General features: G+C 44.6%; 1 non-coding gene across 1 annotated transcript; it reads left to right on the forward strand.

Annotated features, from left to right (window-relative positions):
- Positions 1–3,607: 3,607 nt before the first annotated feature.
- TRNAW-CCA (transfer RNA tryptophan (anticodon CCA)) lies at positions 3,608–3,679 on the forward strand. The gene has a single exon. It is a non-coding gene; the product is annotated as a tRNA-Trp (tRNA).
- Positions 3,680–13,396: the final 9,717 nt, after the last annotated feature.

The following is a 13,396-nucleotide window of genomic DNA, read 5'->3' on the forward strand; positions in this document are numbered from 1 at the left end:
GGAGTTTAGGATTAGCAGATGTAAATTATTATATGGGGCTTCCCTGGTGGCTCAGCAGCAAAGAATCCACCTGTAATGGAGAAGAGGTGTGTTCAGGCCCTGGAGAAGGAAATGGCAACCCATTCCAGTACTCTTGCCTCCAGGACTCTTCCATGGACAGAGGAGCCTGGTGGACTACAGTCCATGGGGTCACAAAAGAGTCGGACACGCCTTGGTGACTAAAAACAAAAACAAGTGGATTACTACAAACTTCAACAATTTTTTAAAAACCTGTAAAGGGGAGAATCTGATTACTCCTCTATTTGAAAAAATCTCCATTTGATATTTTGGTAGATTTTAACTGTACCAATCTGATAGATAAAATTTGATATATCCATGCAATGGAATATTATTAGGCACTAAAAAAGAATGGAGTGCTGATACATACAGCAACATGGATGAATCTTGGAAATATTATGCAAAAACTATGGGAAATTGGTTGAGTAAGCTATGCTTGCATCCACACCAGGAAGTACTGTGTAGCTGTAAGAAAGAAAGATCTCAACAAACTGATGTGGAGTGATTTCCTTTTCGCTAAGCTAAAAAAAGCAAAGGGCAAAATAATGATTATAGTGTGCTATCCTTTATCTAAGAAAGAAAAGGGTGTAATAGAATAAACATATACCTGCTCATTTGTGCAAAAGAATGCAGGAAGGATCAACCAGAAACTGAAAAGATTAGTTACCTACAGCTGTAGTTGATGAAGAGCTGGAAAGAAGAGGGCAATGAGTCTGGGTAATAGAGATGACAAGAGAGTGACACAGTTTTTAGTATACCCTTTCACACAGCTCTGGCACTTAGAACCATGGTAATATTTTACAAATGCTGAAGTTTAAAGAAAATAAAAGTAATCAGGTGTGTTCCTGCATGAACCAGAAATGGAATATAAAAGTAACAACCTAACTGTACTACAGATAAATAATATAACCAGGCATGAAGGACTTGGGGAAGAGAAGAACTAATGTTAATGACTTTGCAAAAACAGTATTTTGCCTGTAAAGCTAAAGGCAAAAACAGAAAGCCATACACATATAAGGTAATCCTCTTAGTAAATCTTTTTCTTACAGGTGTGCTGCTAAGTCGCTTCAGTCGTGTCCTACTCTGTGCAACCCCGTGGACTGCAGCCTACCAGGCTCCTCCGTCCATGGGATTTTCCAGGCAAGAGTACTGGAGTGGGTTGCCATTGCCTTCTCCTGTAACTGCGTAGTGATACACCAATTCAACTTACTGCTATGAGGGGAAAACACCATTCAATGAGACATGAAGACAAAGCACAAACCCGACTAAGGGCACACACGCTGTGGACCACAGCATGGCTATGACCAGAGCAAGTTGGGGGACGGGGGAAGGGAGATGGATGGGTAAACTACAGCCTCGGGGGCAGGGGAGGGGTCTGGATTGACGACAACGAAGCAGACAACTGGATGAGATGGGAAATCTAAACCAATGATGAAAGCAGACACACCGTCAGAGAACTCCAAAAGCAAATACAGAACTGTTCTTTAACAAATATTCAGAAAGAAATCAAGCATGAAACCACAAAAAAATCCTCAAAGAATTTAGGTGTATAGGTTAGTAATTCTGAAACACATATATGTATGTTTACATATGTATCATAAGTGCATATATTATGACTAATGAGAGCTGTATTTCTCAGTGTCCGAGAAGCTACAAATAATGAAAAGGAGGGTGACAGCCCATTGTAATGAGCACACCCAACAGCCAGATCTTGATTTCTTAAAACCATACTCCAAAAACAGGAACCAGAGCTCCTTGGAGAAATGGTTTTCTGGTTAACTCCTGGTGCAGGGAAACTAAAAAATAATCCTGGAACATCTTGTGTCAGAAACTAAAAAAGTACTGAAAACAGGATGCAGATGTCAAAAGGCCACATTAACTAACCAGAAGGACTTGTAGCCAAAGCTGGGAGACTTTCAGAAACATTATTAAAAATGATATTCTATGGATTAAAAGAGTTTCCCTGGTAGCTCAGATGGTAAAGAATCTGCTTGCAATGTAAAAGACCTGGGTTCAATCCCTGGGTTGGGAAGATCCACTGGGGGAAGAAATGGCAACCCACTCCAGTATATATGCCTGGGAAATCCCATGGACAGAGGAGGCTGGTGGGCCCCAGTCCATGGGATCACCAAGAGTCAAACAGGACTGGGCAACTAATACACATGGATTAAAACTATAAATTTTAAAAATACCCATGAATCTGTATTGATGCAAATAAATAAATGAATATGTAATACCTAAGTAAATGGAAGAGAAGTACCAGTTCTGTTTTTGTTTTCAACTTTTTGATCCTGAGGGATCTTAGTTCCCCAACAAGGAATCGAACCAGCGGCCCCTACAATGGAAGTGCAGAGTCTTAACTAACCAGCCACCAGGAAAACCCCAAGAAGTACCACTTCTTTCCTGTAGAAGAATTATGTTGATGAACACAGACGGAAAAAGGGAAACAGAAAATGACCATGAGACAACACCACAGTGATAGTTGTTGCAGTCAAGTCTGGATGCTAAAATTGGTGCAAGTTTGAAGAGAAACAGCTTGTATAGCTTGAAAGCATTTATCCCCAAAATATTTATTAATTACCAAGGGGGAAATAGTAGCATACAGTGGAGGACCACCATGGAAAGCATAACTAAATGATATAAGTCAGCATTCTCCAGTAACAAGACACACTGACAACAGAAATGTGAAACCTGAGAACAGGGTGGATGAAAAGTGACATATGCCCCAGACAGAACGCCTCCACAGTTTTTACTGATGCACATTTGGGTGATAAAACTATGAAGCAAGGAAGTCCTTTCCATAGACATCCAGGTGGACTGCTTGTCAGGGAGGAAGGCAGATGTCAAGCTCTTGGCGTGGCTGGCAGGTCTGGGGGGAGCAAGGGTTTGCGATCCTTCTCTTTGTTTTGTGCCAATTTCTGTAACTGCTGTACTTTACAGCAAAGAAGGTTTAACACACACAGGTGGACACTCATGTATGTGGTGGTGGTTTAGTTGCTAAGTCATGTCCGACTCTTGTGACCCCATGGACTGTAGCCTGCCAGGCTCCTCTGCCCATGGAATTCTCCAGGCCAGAATACTGGAGTAGGTTGGAAATCTGGAAATACATCAAAATGCTTTACAGCGGGTAGTGGGATTATTGATTTTAATTGTTACTGCACATTTATGTAATGTTCAAAAATGACGGATGGGGCGAAGGGTGGACACAGAAGCATCTAATTTTATGCTAAGTTCCAAAGTCATCTCCCAGCTGTGCCCGCCGATTTCGGGTTTTGTTCCCCTCTTTAACGGTTTTCAGCGGCGGGAATGCGGTACTGCACTCACCCCAGCCCCTCACCGGCCGGACTTTGGGTTTTGCAGCTGTTTCCCTGCTTGGGCTTGGGTGGGCTGGGAGTCCCGGGAGCTCGCACAGCCAGGTCCTCCGCCCAATTCTCGCTCTTTTTCTGTTTGGCCGGAAGTTTACCGGAAAAGCAAAGAGTTTAATCCAAGAAGCGACCTGGATGGGCGGAACTGAGGAGCCTTAAAGGATCAAAAGTCAGGGATCCTTTGTGACCTCGTGGCGCAATGGTAGCGCGTCTGACTCCAGATCAGAAGGTTGCGTGTTCAAGTCACGTCGGGGTCATAGTTTCACATTTTCGCACCGAGCGAACCGGGGACTTTGGACCGTTCGTGCTTCTGTGCACCTATTCCTCTGTAATAGTGTCGTTTTCTTATCTGACAGGGGTGACTTGGAAGACTCCTGGGCGTATGAACCGAGCACTGCAGCCCCTTGTCACCCGAAGAGCTATTTTAAAAAGAGATAAACAGTACAGGCTTTCCTGGTGGCTCAGTTGGTAAAGAGTCTCCCTGCAATGCGGAAGACCTGGGTTCAATCCCTGGGTCAGGAATATCCTTTGGAGAACGAAAGGGCAACCCACTCCAGTATTCTTGCTGGGAGAACCCATCCCATGGACAGAGGAGCCTGGTGGGCTACAGTCCAAAGGGTCCAAAAGAGTGGGACTGGACTGAGTGATTAACACACAAACAGCACAACAGAAGACAGGACAAGAGAGTTATTGGGAAACTGAATGTAAATTATTTTTAAACACATGAAAATAACTTCTTTATATGATTAGAGAAATGCAAATTAAAATTCAACAAGTTATTTTTAACCTGTAAGACTAACTAACCTATGATCAAAAAGCTTTTATTAAATTGCATTGCTCACATACTCAAAGCTATGGAGATAAAGGAACATAGCCCAAGACCAGAGGAAATTTAAATTATAAAAGACTACTTTTCAGCCAGTTTAGAGAAGTTTCCTAGTGTACTTTTCAGTATTGCTTCATTTCCTTTTGCTCTAGACTTTTCCCGGGAGTGTGTTCACCTTTCCATAGGGTGGATAATTCCCACCACCTGGATGGATAATCATGCTGCTCCATCCTCTGCATCAGTTATCTCCTCTCAGATTGTCTCCAGTTTTCATATTCTCTCTGCCCTTTGGGCATCTTCTCAGGCATGTCCGCCATCTGGGATTCCATGCTCTGCAATTTCAGAGACCACTTGATCCTGCTATTGTCATTTCAGTTTCCAAAAGGCCTCCCCTGTCTTACTCTCCTCTCTTTTAAACTCAAAGTCAGTTGCCCCATAAAGCTTTTCAAACCTCATTTTAAAGAGGCCACACCTTGAAGGAAGTCTCATACTATTTTTCTGGGGAAAAAAATCTGAACCTTTCCATCATTTTCACTGTTATATCTTTCTTTTGTCATGAACTAATCTCTTTTCCTAGTTCTTCAGAATTTAAAAATAAACAAACAACGTGCTTTTCTCTCTTACTCATACTCTGAAATTACTCTTGGCCTTCTCTAAAATCTGTTCAGAGCATCAGATGGGGCTGTGCTATGCGTGGTCTTGCTCTCTGTTCCCTGGGTTGGTGGGGCAGATCCCTTCTCAAATCCACTGACCAGAGAACAGGCTGGGGCATAGCACCCATCCCCATCTCCCAGTGCTCAGGAGGCTATCCCCTAGGGCTTTCTTGCAGTGACCTTTTCTCCTCTTCTCCTTGAGGTTCCCCTGCTACTGTGAACCAGTGGAAGCAATACTTACTCCAAGAGATGTCACATTTCAGCATGAGTTTAAACTTAAATGTCTTAAGTGGGTCTTGCCTCCTTGGCTAAGGCAGAAAACAACCCCTTTCTATTCACTTAAATCTCCTAAAAGTAACATTTTAATTTAATACCAAACAAACACTCTGAAATCTCTTAGACTGTTCTTCTTTCAAGAATCTTACATTCAGGGACTTCCCTGGTGGCCCAGTAGCTAAGACTGCACTCCCAGTGCAGGGAACTAGGTTCAATCTCTGGTCAGGGAACTAAATCCCACATGCCATAACTTCCACTGCAACTAAGGGTTCATGCTGAAACTAAAGATCCTGCATGCAACTAAGACTTGGCGCAGCCAAGTAAATAAATAATTTTTAGAAAAGAATTTTATGTTCAAATCTATTTGTAGATATTCTAGCCTAAGAATTAGTTCTAAGCAAACTTTATTAAAGTTTTAATGGTGTCCTTCAAGTTTCTCATGGAATTGATAAAATTCTTTTTGTGTATTCATAAGTCAAATTGTAAAAGGTTGTAATTGTCGGATAATATTTTACCAATACAATCTCATTTTTGTTATAAAAGTGGATTTTCAGTTATCAGTTTTAACTCTCAGTTCATTTATTACACATGAATAAGCACTTGTTCCCCCAGTTGAGAAAACAAAGCAGCATACATTATTATAAAAACTGGGGCAAGGGTATTTTTTTGTGGTTAAAGTATCACTTTTTAGAAAGAAAAAGTAGGGATGAAGAGAAAGAAAAAGAAAAATTGTCTTAAACTTAACTTCAAAGGTTTATTCCACCAGCACCAAGGCATCAAATATTTTAAAAAATTTTTAATTCCTAGATATTATTCTGTTCCATTAGTCTACTTATACATTCCTGCTTCACACCAAACTAGCTGTATTGCTTCATTTTGAAAGGAAGGTAGCATTTTAAAATGGCATACAGGCTTCCCTGGTGGTCCAGTGGCTAAGACTCATGCTCCCAGTGCAGGGGACCTGGGTTTGATTCCTGGTCAAGGAACTAGGTCCCACCCACATGCTGTAACTAAGACCCAATGCAACCAAATAAATATTTTTAAAATGAATTTTTAAAAATGAAGCTGGCACAGCCTTGCCGCAAATACAGTATATGATAAAATTTTTCTTTGGCCCATTGCCTCTCCCACTGAGGATGTTTCCTTATCTCCAGACCTGGGACACATCAACTGGCCAGAGAGTTACTCTCCCGATAGATGCTGAGCTACCTGTGCTGTATGCGTTGTCTCCAAGGAATCAGGATTGGAAGCAAATGGGACTGGCCGTTTGTTTCAGAGGGTGTTCTAAACATGTACAAGGTGAGCTGAGATCATAAAGTGACTGTTTCCTATCATTCCTCAAAAAGGTTGTTCAGTTTCTAGTTCTTCTCATGGATGATGGAGCAAAGGTGGGTGAAGAGAGTGAGAGACAAATCCAGTTAAGAAACACTCCCCCAGACTGTGATTACAACCATCCTATGTAACAGTCAAGTCTCTGAACATGAATTAAAGTTGAAGCCGCTTCCCTCCTGGTCTTGTGGAAGTTTCTCTGAGTGCTTCTGAGTCAGAGCAGGGAAGGGAGGATAAACAGAGGTGCAGAGAACTCTCCATGGTCAGTATCTCTAGCAGCACCCTACTCTGACTTTGGTGGAATTTTAAGAGACTACCTCAGGGCTGAGGATTTCACTTAGCCCTGGAGAAAATAGTATTTCAGCTCATTGCTCTCTACTGGGGAAGCCTTAACCTAGATAATATATTCAAAAGCAGAGACATTACTTTGCCGACTAAGGTCCATCTAGTCAAGGCTATGGTTTTTCCTGTGGTCATGTATGGATATGAGAGTTGGACTGTGAAGAAGGCTGAGTGCCGAACTGATGCTTTTGAAATGTGGTGTTGGAGAAGACTCTTGAGAGTCCCTTGGACTGCAAGGAGATCCAACCAGTCCATTCTGAAGGAGATCAGCCCTGGGATTTCTTTGGAAAGAATGATGCTAAAGCTGAAGGTCCAGTACTTTGGCCACTTCATGAGAAGAGTTGACTCATTGGAAAAGACTCTGATGCTGGGAGGGATTGGGGGCAGGAGGAGAAGGGGATGACAGAGGATGAGATGGCTGGATGGCATCACAGACTCGATGGACATGAGTCTGAGTGAACTTCGGGAGATGGTGATAGACAGGTAGGCCTGGCGTGCTGCAATTCATAGGGTCATGAAGAGTTGGACACGACTGAGCGACTGAACTGAACTGAACTTTATGTGATCAGCCCTCCAGGCCACCCCTCAGATGGCACCTAAGAGGACCTTCCCCCAAACTCCCAGCCCCCTACCCCCTACCCCAGGCACCCAGAACATGTCTAGATCATGGGAAGAATTCTTGCATCTTTTGCCCTCAAATTTGTGCTTTAAAAAGCGTGCAGATACCTTTTTACTTTGGGGCTGCACCATGCAACAAGTCGCATCTTGGTTCCCTGACCAGCAATCAAACCCACACTCCCTGGAGTGGAAGTGCAGAGTCTAAATCGCTGGACCACCAGGGGAGCAAAAATATACATCAGACCACTGAGTACCCCCCCAAACACCAGGGGACCCATGTCAAGCTGCCCAGGTGGCCTGTTAAAATCACTGTCACTAGGTTTGATCTGTGGGACAAGCCACCTCCCCACCATCTTTCCAAACCTTAGAAATCCTTTTCGGTCCTTTTCAGGACTGCTTTGATGTTCTCACTATAGGTGAGGGGCGTAAGAGTCCCCCAAGAGTTTCTCAGCAACTTTTTTTTTGGGGGGGGGGTCAGTTTTGCATGGCAGCCTGCCTCACATCTCACTTTAGGTATCTGATCTCTGCTCTCTTAGATTCTTAGCAGAAATACCCATTTTAACACCATGTTGCACTTAGGCAATGGAAGAGGTGGACATGGGCAGCATTCTTATCTGCACAAGAGTGGAGTAGCCCCAGGGTCATGCCTGGCACGCTGCTCTGGGGCAACTCTACCAGGATCTGCCTCCCATCTGTCCCTGAGACGTCAGCGCGCCAGGCCCGGCTCCCTCCCTGGCCTCCCTCGCCAAACCCACACTCCCGTTGACGGGTGTGTACACCACCCCTTAGGGCACCTCCAGCCCAGTCGGAGGGCGCTGTCCAGACCTCGGTGCTGAAACACCTTGGTTCTCGCAGCCCTTGAAGGAAGTGGAACCACAGCCTGCAGCAGCCTCCCCCCTACCCCTACCCAACCCCAAGGACACACAGGTTCAATGATCCACAGCAATGCACTGATGCCTCAGCCCTTCCGACCACAAACCACACCAGGCCTTTGAACCCTCAGCATCTCCTCAGGAGGTCTGATCTTCCCTAAGGAATCCCACAGAGAGCCAATGGCTTAGCATAAACTCTCAGTCCACTTCCCTGAACAGGGGGAAGGCTCAAACTCAGACCTAATGTGCGAGTTGGGATTTGGGGGCTGGCCACGAGGGAGATCCTCCCTCTTTCTAGGGACACAACCCTTTCCAACAAATCCTAGAATTCTAAGAAATCCTAAACCCCTCACAGGCACATTCCAGGTGTAAAGACACCTCACTGTCTAGTCTGGGTGATTCCCAGCTATGTGTAAGTTAGCACCCCTTGTCCCCAAGCTCAGGGAGATGTGTCCCTAATGAAGGTCATCCTGGAAGCTTTGAAAAACCTGGACAGCAGTGATGTTGGGGACCACGAAGAAGGAGCAGCAGCCAGCTTGGAAAAGAAGGGCTAATGGGAAGCAGAATAAGCAGCTAGAAGCTGGCAGCCAGGACCCAGACTCTACCACACTCACCAGCTCCACAGCCCAGGACCCCCATCTCCTTAAGCAGTGTAAAGGATCAGTGTGGGACCAGGTCGTGGTCGAGGGAACAGGGTTTGAGAGACTATTGCAGGGAGCCTATAATAGGCCCTCTGGAGCCTGGGCAAGGGTCTTCTGTTGGCTGCCTCCGAGTTTCACAAGAGGACATTGCCAAAATCCAACCATTGCTGGTGAAGCCCCAATCGGAGGCTCAGCCTGGTGTAGACAGCAGTGCTCCGAAGGCCCCAAGACTGTTGAAACATCTCAAGACATATGCTGACAGCTAATGCGTATAACTGGACCCTTGCACCCTGCACCCTACTTTATCCTGGAGACCAGCTCGGATGGGAAGGGCATTTCAGGAGTCCTAACTGAGGACAGCTGATGCCAGCCTTACTAGTAAAGGCTGAGAGGTAATTCAAGTCTTCACTTCATTTATGGGGATGATGTTCAGGACATATGGGGGTAATCAGAGTGGCAAGTCCTTTGTGCAAAAACACCTTGATCTTCATCCGTTTCCAGATGGTTGTTGAAATGTATGATTTTGTGACACTTTAATACAGAATACATTTATAGTACCTTTAACAGAGCTAAATTTTTTTTGCTTTTCCCCCTAGCCTCACCAAAGTGTAATAGACAAATCATTTAGCAAATTTTTAAAGAGCAATTTTAGTTTAATTCTTGGCTAACGTTATCCAGCAATATAATAGCTTTGAATAATCACAATATTTAAATACAATTAACATACAGCAGTAATTCCATCAGCATTTTATTTCATTTTCCTCAGTTTATAAGAGTCTTATCCTTTTGGTTTCATTGTTAGGGCTCATGTGAACATGGGCAGAATATATAGAACTGTATTCAATGTTGTGATTTAGCTGATGAAAGCAATAGAAACTCACAGGTGAAGACAGAGGAACGGCTCATTCAGACTCCAGGTAACATTCAGTCTGCTCTGCAGAACTCTTCACTCCCAAATGGAGATAATTATAATGGACTGTGAAGAAGGCTAAGCGCCAAAGAATTGATGCTTTTGAAATGTGGTGTTGGAGAAGACTCTTGAGAGTCCCTTGCACTGCAAGGAGATCCAACCAGTCCATTCTGAAGGAGATCAACCCTGGGATTTCTTTGGAAGGAATGATGCTAAAGCTGAAACTCCAGTACTTTTCGCCACCTCATGCGAAGAGTTGACTCATTGGAAAAGACTCTGATGCTGGGAGGGATTGGGGGCTGGAGGAGAAGGGGACGACAGAGGATGAGATGGCTGGATGGCATCATGGACTCGATGGACGTGAATCTGAGTGGCCTTCGGGAGATGGTGATGAACAGGGAGGCCTGGTGTGCTGCGATTCATGGGGTCGCAAAGAGTTGGACACGACTGAGCGACTGAACTGAACTGAACTGAACTGATAATGGCCTTTGAAATCTCTGATCACATATTCTTTGATGTGTTGTCTTCTTGTGATCACTACTCTTGCCAAGAAACATCCTGGCAACTGGAAAAGATTTTGTCTTATTTTACAAAATGCTCCCTCAAGTTATGAGTACGACACTCAAACGCCTCAATGAACGGCTATTGTTGTAAAATAAATCCTAGTACTGAGAGAAGATAAAGAATGAAACATAGGGACATTCTATTAAACGAAAACTTCTGCAAGATAAGTCGGGAAGCTCACACTAAGCGTTTTCCTCCCCCTTGGTCTAGGTGCCCCATCCACGGGCGGAACATGCCTGCGTTCCAGGAGGGTCATGAAGGGCGGGTTCGCGCGCCCTCTTGTGGCCAAAGGTGGGCAGCGCAGGGAGGCCGGCTGCCTGCCGAATCCGGGGAATTGAATTTTCCGTTTTATCTAAATTACGTAAACTTGTGGGCAGTTCACAGCACTCTTATATTATCTTTCCTTTGCGAAGAGACCGTAGCAGTGTCCCCACTTTCCAACACAGCTTGATCAATTTCTGTTTTTCCTCTTTTTCTTGGTCAGTAAAGGTAAAGACTAACCTCGAACTCCCATCATCCAGCCTTTATCTCGTTGGTTGTGTAGACTGAACACCACCCTGTTGTTCCTGTGAAGACACTGTGTTCAAGTAATTGTCCCCATCACTCTCTGAAGATAAAGCGCTCCCCTCACCTGCTCACCGGTCTTCCACGTTGGCCTTTCTGCTCTTTCTGTAAGCCTGATCTCTGAGATTTGGTGAGCCCGGTTCTATAAGGAACCCCCTACATCAAACCCAGCAGAGCTTCTCAATGATGCTGGTGCCCCCTCCCACCAGACCTTTCTGTATCTCCACGGAGGGGTTTCCCCCATCTTCCAAAGAAATGGAGCGGGGACGTTTTCCACCCCTACATTCTCTGCCTGTTCTGGACTGTCCACTTCTTTGAGCATTTTAACCATCTTTTCCACCATTTGCCAAGTGATTCTGGCCTCTCTGCTCAGTGTGGAGCTATCATTTCTCCAAGCTTTTCTCACCACCAGTGTGTTAGCACCACCTCCTGACACCCTCGGCAGAGTGTGTAAACCCTTATCACAGGCATGTGCTCCTTTCCAATTAGCTCTCCACACCCAGCTGTATGTTCTACACTCCATGGTCCAGCATCCTTGGGATCCAGACTGCACTCACCTGATTCCTTCAGACACAGGTTGACCAGGGCCCACAGCAGCTGAATAGTCATCTTCATCTCTTACCATGTCCAGCGTTTCTCTTGTGGGCTGTCATGGTGACTTGACCCTAGTTATGGGTCTAGGGATCAGGAGGGGAGGAAAGTAGATTGTGAGGGGACACAGGTCTTATCACAAAATAGAAGCTTCCTCTGCATCATCTTCAAACAAGACTGAGAGGAGTGGGTCACGTTTGCAGGCCCCCAAAATCCAGAGGGATTGGTGTTTACAGATATTTGTCCACATCAACCCAAATGTCCCCATCCCGAGTCTCTGGGTTTCCTCCCTTGAGAACAAGGTCCTGACCTTGGCATAGAAAACTTCCTGGGATCAAGAATCCAACTTAGCCAAAGTTATGCTACTCTTACATTTTTGCCTCAGGCTTCAAGCCCTCTGCTTTTCACACTTCACCTTAAATTGGTGATTAATCACCCTCAGCCTTTTCTTGTCAATGGCTCCTAGCAATAACCACTCAATTCCAGTCCTAAAATTGCTCCCTCCCCCATCCTCATGAAAGGTTGTTGCTGAACCACGAAAAACGTTGGGATTGGGATTCTCGGCCTCCAGAGGAGAAGAATTCAATCCAGGGCCAGAGATGAGGCTTGATCACTCAGAGCTTTTGTGTAATAAAGTTTTATTAAAGTATAAAAGAGATAGAGAAAGCTTCTGACATAGACATCAGAAGGGGGCAGAAAGAGTGCCCCTGTGCGAGTCTTTAGCTGGATGGCCCTTTAGAGAGATTGCAAGTTTGAGGCAAGGGGAGAAGGTCTTTGAACCCCCACAGTGAGCACCACTAGATGTGGCTGCCCCAGGGAGGATGTGTGACCTGAGAGGGGATGCTTGCTTCATCCAGGACAATTCCCAGGGAAATATTTTATTGTGAACCATTAGCAGCCAAACACACAGATGGCTGGGGAGGGGGGTGCTACAGCCCATCACAGTGTGCTCTACAGGGTGTACTAAAGTTTCTAGCTTCAGTTTTGATTTCTGTTTTGCTCTCTGCAGTTACATGAGTTATTGCTTGGTATTTTTTGAGGCATTATTGTTAGAGACATGTATTTAAGATGATATGTCTTCTCTGTCAAGTTTTGTAAGTATTATGAAGTTGTATCATGCTTCTCTTTTCCCCTGATGATTTTTTAAACATTTATTTGCTTCTTTGGTTGTGTCAGGTCTTGGTTGCAGCATGTGGGGTCCTCGTTGCATCATGTAGGACCTTTCCTTGCTGTGCAGACTCTCTAGTTGTGGCGTGGGGGCTCAGTAGTTATAGTGTTCTGGCTTAGTTGCTCTGAGGCATGTGGGATCTTAGTTCCCCAGCCAGGGTTTGAACATGCATCCCCCGTATTGCAAGGCAGATTCTCAACCTCTGGACAATCAGGGAAGTCCCTCCCCTAATAATTTTTTTAAGATTCTATTCTGTTAGAAATTAGGCTTATTACTTGCATCAGTTAGGGTTCCACCAGAAAAGCAGAACCAGTAAGGCATACATACTAAAAGTTTCTCTTTTTTTGCAAGAAATTGGCTTGCTTGATTGTGGAGACTGACTAGGCAAGTTCAAAACCTGGAGGGCAATCTTTTGGGAAGAGCAGGCTGGAAGCTTTGTCCAGAGTTTTTTCTTCATCAAGAAAGCCTCAATTTTGCTTTTAAGGCCTTGATTGATTCAGACCCAACCTATTTAATAAGATAATTTCCTTTACTTAATTCATCTCAGTTTATGGATTTTAACCACGCTTACAAGTAGCTTTACAACACCATCTAGGTTAGAGTTTGATTCAATAGTGGAA

Source organism: Ovis aries, chromosome 11 (assembly GCF_016772045.2).
Source record: "Ovis aries strain OAR_USU_Benz2616 breed Rambouillet chromosome 11, ARS-UI_Ramb_v3.0, whole genome shotgun sequence".
Classification (NCBI taxonomy): domain Eukaryota; kingdom Metazoa; phylum Chordata; class Mammalia; order Artiodactyla; family Bovidae; genus Ovis; species Ovis aries.